Source organism: Crocuta crocuta, unplaced genomic scaffold, assembly GCF_008692635.1.
Source record: "Crocuta crocuta isolate KB4526 unplaced genomic scaffold, BGI_CrCroc_1.0 scaffold214, whole genome shotgun sequence".
Taxonomy (NCBI): Eukaryota; Metazoa; Chordata; class Mammalia; order Carnivora; family Hyaenidae; genus Crocuta; species Crocuta crocuta.
The window spans coordinates 157,273-176,246 of record NW_027529999.1 but is presented as its reverse complement, the minus strand read 5'-3'; positions in this window follow the sequence as shown (position 1 = coordinate 176,246).

Below are 18,974 nucleotides of genomic sequence, written 5' to 3'. Positions count from 1 at the left end.
TTATTACTGTTTAGTAAAACAGTCATGAAACAGATGTATATCAGGGGCCATAAGCCTGGAGTATAATATACTTGGGGGCTAAAGATAAAGGTTTGCAAAGGAACTTCTATGTGTTTAAGGAGACTCGCAGGATCCTGGGGGGACAGGGTAATGTTAAGGCAAGATTCCCTTTTGTCCCAACAAAATGTCATCACCGAGGCAGCTGAGCTCCTAGAGGGAGGTCACTCTGCTGGTTTCAAGGACTCTCACTGGGCTGTAGGCAGTGTGGGAATTTAATGTTTCCTTTGCCTCGGTTTCCCACATCACCATGGCAAGCACTTAAACCCCCTTCCATCTTGATGAGGGTGATATTAGGGCTCCAAGAAATGGAGTCTATAGATTTCTGGAGATCAGGCTATGGATAAGATTGTCCTTTTCTTTGCTCTTAGGTAGTCAGGAGTGTCCAAAGAGTATCACTCCCACCAGAGGGCGGGGCTGCTGTTAGCCTGTACTTTGCCTTCAGCTTGCCCCTCGCTCCCTCAGCACTTTGACTGACATGCCCCTTTCTGCCCTGCTGGACCCCTCTTGGCAGATGATTTCTTGTCCCGGATCTTCCAGGCTTTGGCTCCCGGGGAGCCCTGACACCCGGGTACCACCAGGTGGTGCTGTGGACTCATCCAGGTGAAGCTGGCTCTCGACTTCTGGAGGGACGAAGGGGGCCGTCCAAGGATTCCCTCTGGGTCTTCTGGAGAAGTTGGTTTCCTCTGTGGAAGGCAGCTGGGCCCCAGATGATCCTGGGAGGTGAAGTCTCCAAAACCCACCCTGGTTCTGCTCCGGAGATTCCAGCACAGTGTTGGCAGCAGATCTGCTACATAATTTGTGGGACCCAGTGGAAAATAAAAGTGCCAAAGTTGCTGGTAGAGGCAACATAAGGCATGCCTAAAAGCACGCAGAATGGTTCTTCAGCCTTCTAGAGCTGACTGTTAAGATTTCAGGAGTTTTAGGGGTGCCTGGGTGGCTCAGTCGGTTAAGTGACTGACTCTCAGATTTCCACTCAGGTCATTATCTCATGGTTCACCAGATTGACCCTAGAGTTAAGGCTCTGAATTGACAGCGCAGAGCTTGCTTGGTTCTCTCTCTCTCTCTTTCTCTGTCCTTCCCCCGTTTGCTCTCTCTCTCTCAAAATAAATAAACTTAAACAAAATTTAGGAATTTTATGAGCTGATTGTTGAACACAGCCATTATAAAAAAATTAAATTATATAAAAAGTACATGAGCAAACTATGAGAGACTCTTGAATGCTGAGAACAAACTGAGGGTTGAGGGGGGAGGGGGGAGGGGACGAGGGGTGATGGGCATGGAGGAGGGCACTTGTTGGAATGAGCACTGGGAGTTATATGGAAACCAACTTGACAATAAACTATAAAAAAAATAAAACTAAAATTTTCTATTAAAAAAAGTATGTGAAATAAATCATATAAACGAAAGGTCATAAATACCTCAAATTCATCACTATCTAATTTCATTTATTTATTTATTCATTTATTTATTTTTAGGGAGTATGTCATTTATTGACCCTGTGTTCCCCCACTCACTGGTTGCTATTCTTGACTCATAGAACAACAGGTACAGAACTGCAAAAAATCATCCCCAGCTCCGTGACCAGATCCACCAGTTCTGGGGGTGAGGGGTCACATTATAGACTAGATTCAACAACCCGTTGAGTCTTCCAGTTAGCCAAGACCACATGTTCTCACTCACACAGCAAGTCATCAGTCTGCACGTGCTCACAGAACTTGTATGTTTCACAGCAGACCAGCCCTGGCACATTTTGGTAGCGTCCCACCAGAGCCAGCTGTGCTGTCCCTACCCATGACATTACGGACCCGTTGGTCAGGAGTGAATGAGTTCCCAGCAGTACCTTAGAAACCTCTGAGAGCACATAGGAGGCTGCAGGAATCAGCAGGTAGGAGGAAGGGACCCCAGCATGACCCAAAGAACGTAGTGGGAGCCTTCCCTCCAGCCATGGCTTTATATATTTCTTTTTAAAATTTATTTTTAAATTTACATTCAAGTTAGTTAGCATATAGTGCTATAATGATTTAAGGAGTAGATTACAGTGATTCCTCCCCTATGTCTAACACCCAGTGCTCATCCCAACACGTGTCCTCCCTAATGCCCCTTTACCCATTTAGCCCATCCCCACACCCACAGCCCCTCCAGCAACCCTCAGTTTGTTCTCTGTATTTAAGAGTCTCATGTTTTGTCCCGCTTCTTGTTTTTATATTATTTTTGCTTCCCTTCCCTTATGTTCATCTGTTTTGTATCTTAAATTCCTCATATGAGTGAAGTCATATGATATTTGTCTTTCTCTGGCTGACTAACTTCACTTAGCATAGCATCCTCTACTTCCATCCACATAGTTGCAAATAGCAAGATTTCATTATTTTTGATTCCTGAGTAATATTCCATTGGTGTGTGCGTGTGTGTGTGTGTGTGTGTGTGTGTGTGTGTGTGTGTGTGTGTGTGCGCGCGCGCGCCACATCTTATTTACCCATTCATCTGTCTATGGACATTTGGGCTCTTTCAGTACTTTGGCTATTGTCGATAGTACTGCTATAAACATTGGGGTGCACGTGCCCCTTTGAAATGGCACACCTGTATCCCTTGGATAAATACCTAGTAGTACAATTGCTGGGTCATAGGGTAGTTCTGTTTTTAATTTTTTGAGGCACCTCCATACTGTTTTCCAGAGTGGCTGCACCAGTTTGCATTCCCACCCGCAGTGCAAAAGGGTTCCTCTTTCTCCACATCCTTGCCAGCATCTGTTGTTGCCTGAGTTGTTAATTCTAGCCATTCTGAGTGGTGTAAGGTGGTATCTCATTGTGGTTTTTAATTTGTATTTCCCTGATGATGAGTGATGTTGAGCATTTTTTCATATGTCTATTAGCCATCTGGATGTCTTCTTTGGAGAAGTGTCTATTGATGCCTTTTGCCAATTTCCTCACTAGATTATTTGTTTTTTGGGTGTTGAGTTTGATAAGTTCTTTATAGAATTTGGACACTAACCTTTTATCTGATATGTCATTTGCAAATATCTTCTCCCATTCCGTACACCCAGTACACCCAGTTTACCAGTACACCCCTGGTCCTAGTTGTACTCCTAATGTGCTGTGCTGTGTGGTCTTGAGCAAAGTTCTCTTCTCTCCAGCCTTCCAAACTTAGTGTGTCACTTTATAATTTACAAAATGGGGCATTCTTTATGTGCTGGGCACTGTTGTCTCATGTAACTTCTTTTCAAAGTTTTGTGTGCGTGTACATTTAAAAGTTTATTTATTGAGAGAGAGAGAGAGAGCATGCACAAGCAGAGGAGCAACAGAGAAGAGGGAGAGAATCCCAAGGAGGCCCCAAGCTGCCAGTGGAGAGCCTGACACGGGGCTCGATCCCATGAACCGTGAGATCATGATTGGAGCCGAAATCAAGAGCCAGATGGTCAACCGACTGAGCCACCCAGGCACCCCTCATGTAACTCTTACCACCACCCAAGAGGTAGATTATTGTTGTACAAAGAACAAATGTTGCCACAGCAGAGTTGATGACTTTGACTCCTGGGATTGCTGTCCCCAAGACTCCCAGAAGGTGGTGCTGTGGTTTGAGTCAGGGAAGTCAGACACATTCCCTTTCTATGCTTCTGAAAATTGAGAAAATAATCATAATAATCATAATAATAAAAATAATAGTAGTTTTTCCAGCCATCTCCAGTGTTGTTCTTGGGACTCGTACATCAGAAGCCCGCTCCCTAGCTGTACCTTAAGAGTAGAAAGAGGAAAGATCTAGCCCTCTCTGCTCCTGTAGAAGGTCACAGCTATCGGAGGTGAAAACTGGCATTTCTTTCTTTCTATAACAACAGACAGTGAGAGTTTTTCCCTAAAGGGAGACTGGGGTTGCATCCTTTAGGAATTCAGGAAATGCCAACACAAAATATGACACTTCGGTATAATGATTATTTTGAGCCTTGCAACTGAAAAAAACAGCAAATCTGGGGAGAGCCTTTCTCTGAATTCCCCTTAACTGCTCAACGACAGATCCTTCAAAAGAAACTCAATTGTCTTAAGTCCCCTCCCCTGGAGTTTCATCAACCAGGGAAGACTGACTTTTTTACAGGAGAGACTAGAAGTCGACACCACACCCAGATACACTTTTTTACAAACCATCATATCTCCCCTGTTTTCTTCTAAGGACCCTTCATTTACTCTCTCCCCTAAGTGGCCTGTACCTCCCCTCCCTTTCCTCTGGTAAGATGGTATATAAGCTCCCAATCCCACCGCTTTTTGGGGGTATTTCCATTTTTCCCCCACTGTGATCCTCATTTGCATGTAATATTAAAAGTGAATAAATTTGTATTCCTTTTCTCCTATTAATTTGCCTGTTATCAGTGTATTTCATAGACCCAGCAATGGAACCTAGAATGGTTGAGGGAAAATTTTTCCTCCCCTGCAATGTGGGAGATCCAAACATTAATTGTCCTATATACCCTACTTGCAGCCAAATACATACACCCTGTGTCCCAAACTTATACTTGCTTCCCAATTAGCACAAAGAAGCTATCACTCCTGTAATAAAAAAACTCCTTGGGGCACCTGGGTGGCTCAGTTGGTTAAGCGTCTGACTTCGGCTCAGGTCATGACCTCGCATTTCGTGGGTTCAAGCCCCGTATCAGGTTCTGTGCTGGCAGCTCAGACCCTGGAGCCTGCTTTGGACTCTGTGTCTCCCTCTCTCTCTGCCCCTGCCCCTGCTCATGTTCTGTCTCTCTCTCTCTCAAAAATAAATAAACTATAAAAAAAAAAACCTCCCTGGGCATCTGGGTGGGTCAGTCGTTTAAGCGTCTAACTTGAACGCACAGTTCTCCCAGTTCATGGATTTGAGCACACGTCGGGCTCTGTGCTGACAGCTCAGAGCCTGGAGCCTGCTTTGGACTCTGTGTCTCCCTCTCTCTCTGCCCCTCCCCCACTCATGCTCTCTCTCTCTCTCTCAAAAATGAATAAAGATTTTTAAAAAATTGAAAAAACACGCACCCTTACCCCCCAAGGAAGGAACCCCAGAGCCTTGACATGCCTCCTCTAGCTATCTCACATTTCCTTCTCAAATATCTGCACTCTGTGAGGAAATGGTGAAGTTAATCTCCCTGCACAACAACCTGGAGACAGTAGTAGGGGAAAGGGAGAAGAGGAAATATCTAAAATGTGTAAATAGACACATCAAGGTGGGAAGTTCAAGTAGAGGCTATAATTGTCGCCTCCATAACCCATTTTAAGGCCCATGTTGTATTTATGGCTTTCCTTCTTCACTAGATCTATTTCAGGTTTCTCCTGCTTTCAGTCAGCAATGGACAGCCAGGTTCTTGACCCGCAGAAGGGACTCAAGCTTTGATTCCTGAGAGATCTGTGCCCTGGGGGATCCTCTTGTATGGAACTGCGACAGTCTTGCTGTGACTCTGATCACAGGATTTGTACTAGGAATAGGGTCATGCGAGAATACAGTTAAGTCTTTCACTAAGCCTCCTCGCCCCCACTGTGTGGTAACAACTTATCTCCCCTTGATAGCCAGAGATTGTCACCCCAGAAAAGACTTTGATTTCTTTTTTGCTTGTCTGCTCAGGGGCATGAGGTGCTCAAAATGGTTGGGTGGCAGTTTCAATTTCCAGTTTGGTGGGAAAACTGTGTCACTTGGTGGAGGCATTCATCCCTCAGACACTACGGGCTTTTAACACACCTCTCCTCCTTATAGTCATGAGGCCAAGAAGCAAATAATGTTTGAGTGTCTGAAACTGTTTCATTATGAGAGAGCCACTCCTACATCTAGCCCCTTGGTTCCTGAACTGCTCTCTGGTTAAAGGAGAAAAAATAGGTACACTGGTCCAGAGCATGGCTGTATCCTATAGATGGCTCTCTCTCGCTCACAAAGTGTTGTCTAACAGCTGTACCTTACTTGGAGCTTCAGAAGCCCTTTCCATCATGGTAGGCTGCTGACTCACAGAGCACCTGGTAAGACCAGCGAATCCTGCAAGTATCTCTATACTTCTTGTCTTGCAAAGTCATGTCCATGGCTAGAAACAATATTTGGGGAGATAACAAGCGTGTGTATTAAGTCCACAGATGGAGGTCTGGCAGAAGCATGTGAGGCAGGAAAAGCAAATCCGCATCCAGAGGAAGCACCTGTTCTAGTGAGACGAGTTCCCCACGAGGAACACGGTCCTATGTAATCCATCTGCCACGGTGTAACTGGCTGGGTTCCTCAAGGAATGACACCAAATCAAAGGTCCAGGGCTGATTATGGCTGTGGGCAAACTGGGTGTCAGTAATGGTGGCTGCCAGGTTGCCTTTTGTGAGGGGATGTCCCTCTTCTCTAGCCCATGCGTCGTTCGTCTCCACTCCCGTCCTCATGGTCCTATTTCAATGAACCTGTTGAACGAGAGAGTTGGACTGGCTGGGGGACAAGGCCATCTAGTTAACATCTACAGAACATTCTATTTGCTGACTATTAAAAGCTTCCCCCATAGTTGAGGCCTATAGTGAGTATTTGTGTGGCATACATGGTATCTCATGATCTGGGACCATTCTAAGAAATTCATCTTTCTCAAACCTTTGTCATGAACTTCTAATCTTGTAAGACTCTCAGCTGTTCAAATCATTAGTCATTGCCCATCCGCTGGCACAGGTCCTGACCTCGGGCCATCTCTTCTTCCAGGCAAAGTGGGGAATGAGACGTACTGCTTACAGTTCTGCCCTGATGAGGGGTCTCCTTCTCCACTATGCCTCAGGGCCACTTCTTGCTGTTTCAGAATCTGTCATCAGAAAACCAGGCTCTAGGTGCGTCTGGGTGGTTAAGCGACTTTGGCTCAGGTCATGATCCCACGGTTCGTGGGTTTGAGCTCCGTGTCGGGCTCTGTGCTGACAGCTAGCTCAGGGCCTGGAGCCTGCTTTAGATTCTGTGTCTCCCTCTCTCTCTTTGACCCTTCTCTGCTCACGCTGTCTCTCTCTCTCTCAGAAAAAGAAAGAAAGAAAGAAAGAAAGAAAGAAAGAAAGAAAGAAAGAAAGAAAGAAAGAAAGAAAGAAAGAAAGAAAGAAAGAAAACCAGGCTCTAATATTTCCCCTTTCACAGTGGAGCCTGTGTACTCACTCACATAGCTGGGAACATTCTAGCAGGCTATCCTTGCTCCTCTGTCCCCAACCTTTTGTTCCCAAGTTCCTCAAGTAGTTTCCTTCATTGGCCACTACTTATGATTCAGCGTCGATCCTAATTTCAGGCCATCTCTCCTTCTAGACAAAATGGAAAACCACATGCCCTGCTCCAAATTCTGCCACCAGGACACTTTCCTTCCTCTGCTGTCCTTCACGGTCATGCTGAGTGGGCTGATCAAACCACAGCAGTTCATTTCTGGCTGGTCCCAGGACACCGTAGAGAGCCATGCATAAAGCAATTCCACATTTTTTCACTCCCCAGTCACTTGGGCTGAAGTCACTGCAGCAGTGTGGCAGGAATGGACATGGTGAGTGGGTCCCACTTATGGACCCTTTCCCCGAGGGAACTGCTGGGCAGAGGGGTCAGATGGCAGTTCATGATGGGCAGCTCAGGTTACAAGGTTACCTGGGGTGCCCTTCCATCAGGTATGCAGTCTACCGGAACCCAGAGAAAACCCACAGAAAACCCAGAGAAAACCCAGGAGATATTCCTCAAAAGAAAAATACTCACTTATGAAGGAAGCATGGCTTTGCCTCCAACCCCTAAGGGCCTGTTTACAGTGATCCACCTATCAGTGTCTTTGGTATTCCTCATGGAGCACTCAGATTTACCTCAGGCACTCTGAACAATGGTCTGTTCAGTCATCAGGTCCAAAACGCTGAACTATGTGAACTGTGTGGCCTGGACCAGGTAGGGAGGCTTCTTCTGCCCTCTCTTGCTCTGTGCCTTACTCACAGCTGGAGACTGGCAAATGTGTTGGAGCATCAGGATGGTGCTTCCAAAATCCAAAATGACCCACCAAGCACCGGGGCTTCTTCTAAGAGGTAGGAAATCCAAAGTACAGCAACCCGTCCTTTGCTTTGGGGGGAATGTCCCAAAGTATCTCAGAACATGTGACACCCAGAATTTTAATGAAGTGGCAGAGCACTATATTTTCATTTGATTTATCTTCCACCTTTTGGCACCTGCTTTCCTTCCTTCCTTCCTTCCTCCCTCCCTCCCTCCCTTCTTTCCTTCCTTCTCTCTCTCTCTTTCTCTCCCCCTCGCCCTTCTCTCTCTCTCTGGTTCTATCAGTATGGGGCCATCAGTGTGGGAGCCTGTGGGATGAAGTGACAGATACTTGGGTTGAATCTTGACTTCTATTCCATCCTCCTTCTATCTGGGGAGGTATAAAGCTAAAAACACTTCCCAAGCTCCCTTTCAATGGAGGTTCTGGATGTAAATCCAATTCCTTCAAGTAGATGCACCCACATGAGATTTGGGAAAGCAGAAGTAAGGCAGAAGTCATGTCTCTGCAGCTGTGGCTGCTGGCAAGCATAATCTGTTTGAAAGACCTGGAGCAGTTTCTGGTTTTTCTCACTGGACTGACTGATACGGTAGGGTCAAGGCTCCTGCAGACTAAATTAGGGCATAGAACAGCAGGTGGGCTTTTCTCTGAGACAGGATTATAAAACTAATTGCTTTTCATATATTCTTTGTCATAGTGGAGAAAAATGCATTTGCCTGATCAAGTTCTGGGGGTTGTACTGATATCTGCCCTCCCCAAAGCCACATCTGCATTTGCAACTGGGGCCACCATTTGATCAAGTTTAAACTATTCTTCTGCCTTCTTCAAGACTGTCTTTTCCAGTTCCCTAACGAAGACACTGATATAAATGTGACAGAAATCATCACTTCCACATATTTTAAGTCTTTAATGGTAGCATTAATCTTTGTGATGGTCTCAAGATCTTTTATTTTAATTTACATTTTATGGGAATTACGAACTTCAATGACTTGCACTTTGTTCTTCTTATAATAAAAGCTGTTAACCAACCAATGGCCTGAGAGCCAATGCAGGACTCTGCCAGCAGTTTAAGATATTCTCTCTTTTTTTTTTTTAACGTTTGTTTATTTTTGAGAGAGTACATGTGGCAGAGGGGCAGAGAGAGAGGGAGACAGAAGATCCAAAGCAGGATCTATGCTGACAGCAGCAAGCCCGATGTGGGGCTTGAACTCACAAATCGTGAGATCATGACCTAAGCTGAAGTTGGTCGGTCAACTGACTGAGGCACCCAGGTGCCCCTTTAAGATATTTATTCTAATTATACAAATGAGGAAAAACTAGCAGATGGATTTAGGGGCTAGATCTATCCTTGAGTGGACTTTGGTCAAAACTCCATTTATCACCAGACTCCCTATACTTCCTATTTTCTCTGGGTGCTTAGCCCCTCACCTGTCCCACTGTGATTTCCCTTGGACTGGCAGGGCCAGAGGCCTGCAAACTACATTTCCCAGACTCCATCGGTAGCTGAGTCCCAGTTAGGTTCTGCCAATGGGAGGCACTTGGTCATATTTAAAGGTGGGAGGAAGGGAGAAGCCTTTCTGCTTCAGGAGGTAACTTGGCTTTGGCAGCAGTGGGCCGTCCGGCACCGTCAGTAGTGAGTGTGGGGGTGTAGGCTTTAGCCCACGGGCAGCAGCGATTTCCTGGGCTCTGGATAATGCTATCTCTCTCCCTCATTCTTCAGTATTTCCAAAATCTTTGTGACCAAACCTCCGCATTAAAGTGTTCTCTGCTTAAAATATGTACGGTGGTCTCTGATTTCCTGATTAGACATTGATCCATACATTTCTGTAATGCCCACCCTCTAGTGCAGCACAGAAGCATCTTGAGTACCCAGGAATTTGTGTGGCCGTTGTCTGATTGTTCCCAAAAGGTTTGAATATTTGAACACAAGTTCTTTGGAGAAAGACAGGAGAAAGACTCATGGTATGGTCCTGCAGGTTATTGTTGGGAATTCCTTAAGGATCCCTAACTTTCTTTTTATTCAGTGGTCTACACACCTGAACCTACTCAGGTATGGACATTGGATGAAAATCAAAACTCTCTATTGGGGCGCCTGGGTGGCTCAGTCAGTTAAGTGTCCAACTTTGGCTCAGGTCATGATCTCATGGTTTATGAGTTTGAGCCCTGCATTGGGCTCTGTACTGATAGTGTGGAGCCTACTTGCAATTCTCTCTCTCTCTCTCTCTCTCTTCTCGCTCTCCTTCTAGCTCAAAAAAAAAATTAGAACAAAACTGTCTGTTGCGTCAAGATAGGACTTTGTTCACTGGGCATGGAAGTATTTTTTTTTTCTGTTCCTGTTATAAAAATTAAATAGGAATTTAGTAGGCTGTCCCTGATCAGTTAGTTGTTTCCAAAAATCTCTGTGGATCAAACCACCCTGATTTCATGCCAACCCTGCTGCTTATTAGCAACACTTCCTATTTTGTATTCGTTGGGTAACTGCCACCACTAAGGCTGTATCATTCCAGAGTCCTCCCTTCCTCCTTGAGATGAGAGTACATTTCAATTATAGACTCATCCACCATCATTCCTGGCTTAGAGATGATGGTCAGTAAAGTGCTTTTTAATGATTTTGGCACTTCCTTCATCAATTGTCCTTTGGCTTTGGTAAAGGAGGTGAATTCTGGGCCTTTTCAAGGAATATAATTATTGGGTTGGTCAGCAAGATGCATAGACAGACTCAATAAATAATCCTGACTCCTGAGATCTTTGAATTTATTCCTCTGGTTTATGGCAAGAGATATCCACTGTCATACAAATTAATGATAGGTCAGTATTGTATGCAGGTTTGCATAAATCAACACTTCAGTTGCTAGAATAACAGCTACCAGCCATCAGAGGAAGATCACCGGATGCAGACTCTCCAGTGAGTATACCCAGACCAATAAATTCATTTTGATCTGAAATCACATTCAGGCTTTCCTTATTTAAGTACCCTCCAGATTCGCCTCCATAAATAGTCCCCTGCCTTTTCATCAAATAAAATAGCAGATGCCTGCAATCGCTTTCTTTGCGCAGACCTCCTTTTCCCTAGTTTTTGTCTGCTTTTCACCCTCCAAGACATGTTATGCTTGGACTTTGGTTCTGGCCAATGGACAAGAAGGGACTTAAGTTTTTGTCAGAAATGAAGGTTCAATCTTATCAATTAAGGAAGGATGGAATTCTTCAGGTATAGGAGGAGGGAACACTTCCTTGGAGCTCAGCAGACAACACTGAATTCTTGCTAAGAATAATCCAGTCTCATAATCTAGATTACATTTATTAGAAGAACTTCTCTTAATTGACCACTTAACTGACTTGCTGAATTAACTGATAGTCCCCATGATCATTTTTTCTCCACACTTAAAAAAAAAAATTATTTATTTTGAGAGAGAGAGAGCCTGAGAATGGAAGGGCAGAGAGAGAAGGGAGGAGAGAAAATCTCAAGTGGGCTCCACTGACAGTGCAGAGTGCACAGCCTGATGCAGGGCTCGAACCCATGAACCAGGAGATCCTGACCTGAGCTGAGATCAAGAGTCAGAGTCAGACGCTCAACCAACTGAGCCACCACGTGCCCCCTCCACACTTTTTTAAAAAATTAAGGTAAAATCCACCTAACATGCATTCAGTCATTTAAAAGTGTACAAGTCAGTGGCATTTAGTGTATTCACAACGCTGTACAACCACCACCTATTTCTAGTTTCAAGTGTGGGGCTTTCTGAGTACAGAGCTCTGTGTGATCTGCACAGGTGGCGAACCGGTTAAGCTGGTCTGCCTATCACCCACCCCCTGACCCCGGTGGTTGTCCTCTTGTTTCTTAGGCACATCCCANGCACAGAGCCTGATGCTGGGCTCGAACCAACGAACTGTGAGATCATGACCTGAGCCGAAGTCGGACGCTTAACCGACTGAGTTACCCAGGAGCCCTTCCCACCGTCCCAATCTGTTTTTAGAGCCTTCCTACCAGCTCTTTCCCTGCCTGGAATGCTCATCTGTTTAACCTTAGCATGGCAGCTAAAAGGTTGCCAACTCAGAGAGGCCGTCCTTGACCTTCAACCCAACATAGCCACCAAATCACTTTGTTGGATCACCAGCTGTTTCAATTCTTCGCCATGCACTTCATATATTTCCTTTTTTTAAAGTTGTTTTTTGGTTATTAGCCATCTCCCCCTGTTATGGGTTGGACTCTACTCTGCACCCTTCACCCCATTCCTGTGTTGAAGTCCTAACCCCCAGCACCTCAGAATGTGACCTTGTTTGGAAAATAGGGTTGTTGCATATGTAATAATTCATTGAGATGAGGTTGTACTGGGGTAGAGTGAACCCCTAATTAAATAGGACTAGTGACTTTATATACAGGGGAAATCTACACACAGAGATCTATACAGGAAGAACATAACATAAAGAGGGCCAGCTACCAGTCCAGGAGAGAGGCCTGAGACAGATCCTTCCTTCAGAGCCCTCGGAAGGAACCAACCCTGTCCACACCTTGACTTCCAGCCTCCAGAACTTCGAGGCCATGAATTTCTGCTGTGTAAGCCAGCTTGTAGAATTTTGACACAGCAGCACTAACAAACTGATACACCCGCTGTGAGAACCGAGCTCCTCGAGAATGGCAAGCTGGTGTGTCTTGTTCACAGCTGTCCCCACAACATGCCTGCACTGTTCCTGAGCACCAGGTACCGCTCTGTAACTGCTTCACTTGCATACATGACCCTGAAAGCTTTTCAAGGGAAAACGGTTGTCGCGGTGTTCATAAAAACAAAACAAAACAAAAAACCTGTTGAGTAGATGAAACCATTTCATTTTTTCCAAAATTTCTGCGGAACGCCGGCAAGTAAGGTGTGTGCGGGCTGATAGAGCTCTTATTCCCCGGGCCACTTTAATACGCACGTCGTGCTTTCAGCTCTCCGGACAAAGACGTCGACCCTCGCAGGTCCCTCGAGTAGGACTCAAGACCGAACCGAGCTCCAGCCCTGTTCAAGCTCCGGTTCTTGCCCCTTTTGGCATCTCGGGACATGTAGTTTTGTCCACTGCATGTTTGCGGAAGAAACGGACGCTGAGACCACAACTCCCGTCACCGCGCGAGCACTGGCGCCATCAGAGCGCAGCCTCAGGAGGGGGCGCGGGCGCCATTGACTAACCCGCTGGCCGAAGGGCCCGCCTTCCCGAGCCTAGGAGCCCCTGTGATTGGTCAGCTGCCTCGCCTCTCACGGACCGGGCTACAGGTGAATGAAAGGGGGGTGTGTCGGTGTGCCGTATCTCAGCGGCCGCAAGGCTGGATCCCGCTGAAAGGTGAGAGCAGAGAAGCCGGTTCGCGCTACCTCTTTCATTGGTTTCGGGAGAATTTGGGGCGCCCAGGAGGTCCGCCTTGGGTGAGGGGAGCGGGCAGAGAGCTCTCCTCTTGGTCGGCCTCCCATCGACCTCCCGGCCCTGGCTGCCCTCGAGACCCGCGCCACCCGAACCTGAGCTGGATGACCGACCCTTCCCTCCCTCTAGAGTGGGGAGCGGTGGCGTGGCGCGGCGGCGGCTGTCCCCCCTTCCCTGACATTGGGCTGTCTCCCCGCGTCGTCCAGCCAGGTGGTCCTGGCGCCCGCCCATTGCGATGGTGCCGGGGCGCGAGGGCTCGGCCAGATTGGGGCAGTGCCCACCGCAGCGATGGTCACTCTGTCTGCAGGGGGCCACGAGAGGGGCAAGGCCCTTGTTCCCCACCCACAGGAGCCAAAGACCGGTCCGGTAACTGGTTCCAGTGATCTCCGCACGGTCGTCTGTCCCTAGAAGGTGGGGAAGGGGGTGGAGACCCCCTTGTCTTGGGAACAATTTAGCAGGTGAACCCAAGGTACGGTTGACCCTGAATTATTCCTGTGGAAATGGAAACTGTTCTCCTGTGCCGTTCCCCTCCACTCCGTGCGGGAGAGGAGTGACCTCCCTAACCCTATGGGGAGTCAGGTTGGGATAACGGTTAAGAATGTCAGCTCTGGGATCAAACCAGTTTTGGTTCCAGTCCTGGACTGGACGTGTTAACTGTAAATCTGAACCTCAGTTTCCTCCCCTGAAAAAGAGGGTATAACGATGCTATCTACGATGATTTCTACTGCATTGGGTTATTGCGAGGTGAAACTTACTTAATGCTTGTGAAGTACTGCCTATGGCCCTTCATGAAGAGTGGTGTTCAGCAAATGCTAGCAATGGATGAGCAGGTTTTCATTATCCTCAGGTTGGTGAGACTGAAGGAGTCTTGTCAGAGTCGGTGGGTGGAATTCAAGGCTGGTTTTGGTGCCTGAGGGGAGGCAGTCATGTGATCTGGGTTGCATTCCCTGGGGAATGTGGGCTGTGCTACAGGTAATAAGGTTGGCATCTGCTCTCTCCCAGAAGACATGCACTGTACTTGATTCATTTTTCTATTCCTGGAATCTTCCTTGTATGTAGCCAGGAACCATTGAATTGAATTGGAACACTGAGAGGGCTGGGGGTTCCCTACCAGTGAGGATAAATGTATTTCTGAGAGCAGGATACCCAAAGAGCTTCTTTCCAAGGAGAAGTAGTGATCCTCAGCATGTCCTAGGTTGCAAGGCACCAAACGCAAGTGATATGAATAAAGATTTCCACAGTATGTGCCAAATGTAGGGTTGGGGAAAGGATTGTGGACAGACTTTTGCCAAGTTAAGGCGTATTGACGTGACCCAACAGAATCTAGATTATTCGCAGAGAGGAAGCCAAAGGAAATGGGCTTGGGGTGTACTATTGCTGGAAAGGAGCATCTTCCAGTGAAAGATGGACGTGCCCTGTAGATAAAACTGTTCTTCAACTAAGAAACGTTGGGTCTACACTGGTTTATCTCCCTGATTTGCCAACTCATTATCCCTCTGCCCCTCCCCCTTTACCTCTTTTGTTTAAAAAGAAAAAAATGAAAGCAATACATGCACATATTAAATATTCTAACAGGTTGAAAATGAAAAGTGAGGGGCGCCTGGATGACTCAAGTTAGTTAAGCGTCTGACTTTGGCTCAGGTCATGATCTCAAAGTCCATGGGTTAGAGCCCCGCATCGGGCTGTGTGCTGACAGCTCAGAGCCTGGGAGCTGTTTCAGATTCTGTGTCTCCCACTCTCTCTGCCCCTCCCCAGCTCGTGCTCTCTCTCTGTCTCAAAAATAAATAAACGTTAAAAAAATAAAAAAGAAAGAAAATGAAAAGTGAAGGTCTCTCCACATATCTCTTACCCTTAACCTCTGTTCTCAAGGGTATCTGTTATTAACTCTTGCTTGTATAACCTTACATTTAAAAAAATCCTGCTCATGCAGATGGGATCATATGGTACATTTTGTTTTGCCTCTTGTCTTTTTCTCTCAGTATACCTTGGTAACCTTTCCATAATGAACACACACAACTCTGGGTCATTAGAAACATGGTTGCGTAGGATTCTCCTGTGTGATCGCACCCCATTTATTTAATTTGTCCCCTGTTGGTGGACATTCTTTTTACTTTTGTGCTAGTACAAAAACCTGGTAAATGGACATCTCTGAATTTGTAATTTGATGTTTTTTGGCATCACATCCAAAAGAGTAAATTTTTATATTGAAATTTCTGGTGCATTTTAAGTTTTAATAAATACTGCCAAATTCCTCTCTAAAATGGTGTTCCAAATTACATCTGCATCAACAGTGGATATTAGCACAGGACAGTTGGAAAATGTGATTTTACTAGTCTGATAGGTTTTCTTTCAGTTCTGAGGAAGGGAGTAAAGTATGGTATTGAAATGTTGCATTTTCCTATATCTTGTTTTTCCCTTCATATATATTTTTTAAGTTGATTTATTTATTTTGAGAAAGAGAGAGAGAACATGAGCAGGGGAGGACAGAGAGAGATGGAGAGAGAATCCCAAGCAGGCTCTGAGCTGTGGCAGAGCCTGAGGCGGGGCTTGAATCTCATGAACCCATGAGATCATGACTTGCTGAGATTGAGTTGGACGCTTAACCAACTGAGCCAGCCAGGCGCCCCTTCATTTTTTTCAAAGTCTTTTTTATTTTTTTAATTTATTTTGAGAGAGAGAAAGAGAGTGTGCGTTCATGCACGTGCAACTAACCGGGGGACAAAGAGAGGGAGACAGAAGATCCCAAGCAGGCTCTGCGCTGTCAGCACAGAGCCTGATGCGGGGCTCGAACTCATGAGCCTGGTAAGATCAAGAGCTGAGCCACCCAGGCGCCCCTCCCTTCGTATTTTGATTGCCAAAGGCAGCAGCAGGAAGTGCTTGGGGGGCTTGGTTGGAACAGTCAAAAGAAATGTGAATAACAGTGATGCCTTAGTCCTGTGACAACTTTCAGGGCTGATTTATTTGGGAATTTTGCAGATATCTGACAGTTGTCTTCCTTTCTGAAGCAAATGTTAAGTTTAACTACTTTGGGTGAAAAAATTCCAGAAATTATGCCATCAGTTCCTTGACTTTAAAATGAATATAAACAGATAAGAATCTTCTTGAGGACTCAGGCCCATCACTTATAGCCCTGGGCTATAATTTGGTGCTGTCCTAAGGCTATTTTGAATATGTTGGAGCACTTAGTACTGCCTACCTAAATGGCCTCAGGCTGATGTTTTGAAAAAAAATTCCTGGATCTATTTTTTAAGAAACATTTTTCACCTTTTCCTAGTTGTCAGTTCTCACTTTTGTCGGTTTGCTTGCTTATAGAGGATCCTCTCTACTTCTCTCCCTAAATGGCTGTCTAGTTTCTAAGTTGAAACAAGTGAAATGCATCACTTGTTATAAATATGTATAAAGTAGGCGTGAACTGCCAGTTAATAAGGTTGTTGTGGGTGTTGAATGATTATAAGCCATGTAGTTAGTACATGGACCATGGGGAATCCATTTTGCCAGTCCAAAGAGCCCTTTTTGTGGGGAGGAAGTACCTGGTTTTTGGCTGGTTGGGGTATTGTGGGTATAGCATTTGTAGAAAGGAAGAGCACTAAGGAGTTGTGAGTCGCGGTTGGCATCTCTAACCAGGCCTTTTGTGATTCCAAGAGAAGGAGGCGACCGTACTTGGTTCTAGAAACTTCCCTGTACTCAGTGGGTCGGTATGGAAAAGGGGTAGTCATGATTGTTACGGAAACCGAAGTTCAGCTGCTTGCCGCTCTTAAGGCCAATACTCAACAGACGAGTTTTGATTGAAAAAGAATGTGAGTTTCATTCAGAAGAAGCCCAGGGACCTGGGGAGAAAGCGGACTCTTGTCTAAAAGCCAACACCAAGGTTTCTGCCTGACCCAGGGATTTTTAAAGGGATTTAATCAGTTAAGGGAGTACATTGGCCTTTGACATTTCTTGATTATGTGAGGACGTGATGATGCCAGCTACAGAATTATCTCAGTGCTCAGAGGTTGTGCAAGAAGGTCTGGTTCCTTGGTACCAGGGCTTGTGCAAGTGTACTCTGTTCTTTCTGCAAAGGAGGGCAATGTTTGCAGATGCGTCAAGGGAGGTCAGCAAAGTCATTTGTGTGACCTTAAAACAGAAAAACATTTTGCTAAATGTTTGCCAGGCTAATCGGAAAGCTGGGGTGGCTTCAAACAGACTTGCTGGCCTCTGTGGCCTAGGAAAGTTCGGGTCCTTCACTCCCCAAGGCCAGTGGCCCTCAAATCTTAAAGACAGTAAATTAGTTCTGTTACAGATCAAGGGCCTTAAGTCAGCAAGCAAGGACTGTGTTAACGTGAAGTAGGTTAACCCTTAAGACCTGGCTGGAGGGCTGTTACTGGTTGGCTCTATGGTTTGTGTGATGTGAAAAGATGGAGGAGAGAGAGCTCAGAGAACATCAGCGTTTCTCACTAGCAAAAGGATGTTAAACTTGATTTATACCTGTTCTACTTAGTAATTAAGAAAGGAGTATTCCTTTGTACTTACCAAACTTTCTTTGGCCAAAGCACTCTGCCAGGTGCTATGAGGGATAGCAAATGAAATAAGACATGGCTTGTACCTTCAAAGGCTTGTAGTCCCCTGACAGACAAGGGCTAAGACCTAAAGTTTACAGGTATGAACCAAGGATAGTGGAGTCAATCAGTTAAGAGTTTCTCACTTGCAAGAGATAGAAAACCCAATTCAGACCAGCCAAGGCAAGAAGGGACATAACTGGCTTCTGGCACAGCATGAGTTGGGGCTCAGATGGTGTCCCGGGGCTCCATCTGTTGCTCCTGTCTGAACTGAGCTGTCATTTTTGTTGGGCAGTTCTCTTGGCAGTGAGGCAACATCTTTGACATCCACATGCCCACCGAGTAGAGTGCTCTTTTTTGGATCCCCCAGTAAACATTTCAATGCTCTTCATTGCTCTGACCAAGCCACGTGGCCATCGCTGAGCTAATCACTATGGTCAGAAGGTGGGATATGTTGATTGTGTTAGCCTCTGTTATATCTAGAGCCTGGGGATGTGGCCAGCTTGATGCCAAACACATTGGCCAATGGAGCACCTGGGTGTGTCAGTCGGTTAAGCAACTGACTTTGGCTCAGGTCATGTTCTCACTGCTCATGAGTTTGAGTCCCACATCAGGCTTTGTGCTGACTGCTCAGAGTCTGGAGCCTGCTTTGGATTCTGTGTCTCCTTCTCTTTCTGCTCCTCTTCTAATCACACTCTCTTTCTCAAAAATAAATAAAATTTAAAAATTTTTAAAAATTCAAAATACATTGGCCAAGAATGGGGAAAGGGTGGTTCTATCAAAGCCAGAAAAGGTATTAGAACCATAAGAATGATGGATATATGCTGGCTAGTCCAAGAGTCCACCAAATCCTTTCACGAAGTCATAATAAGTGTGTGCCAAGACTGGTAAGTACAGCCTCTGAGTTCTGTATCAGGACTGAACTATAAGTCTTAGATTTAGGTATTATCTATATTTTGAATCTCAAAAAATTTTTAAATGTTTATATTATTTTTGAGAGAGAGAGAGTGAGTGGGGGTGGGGCAGAGAGAGAAGGGGAC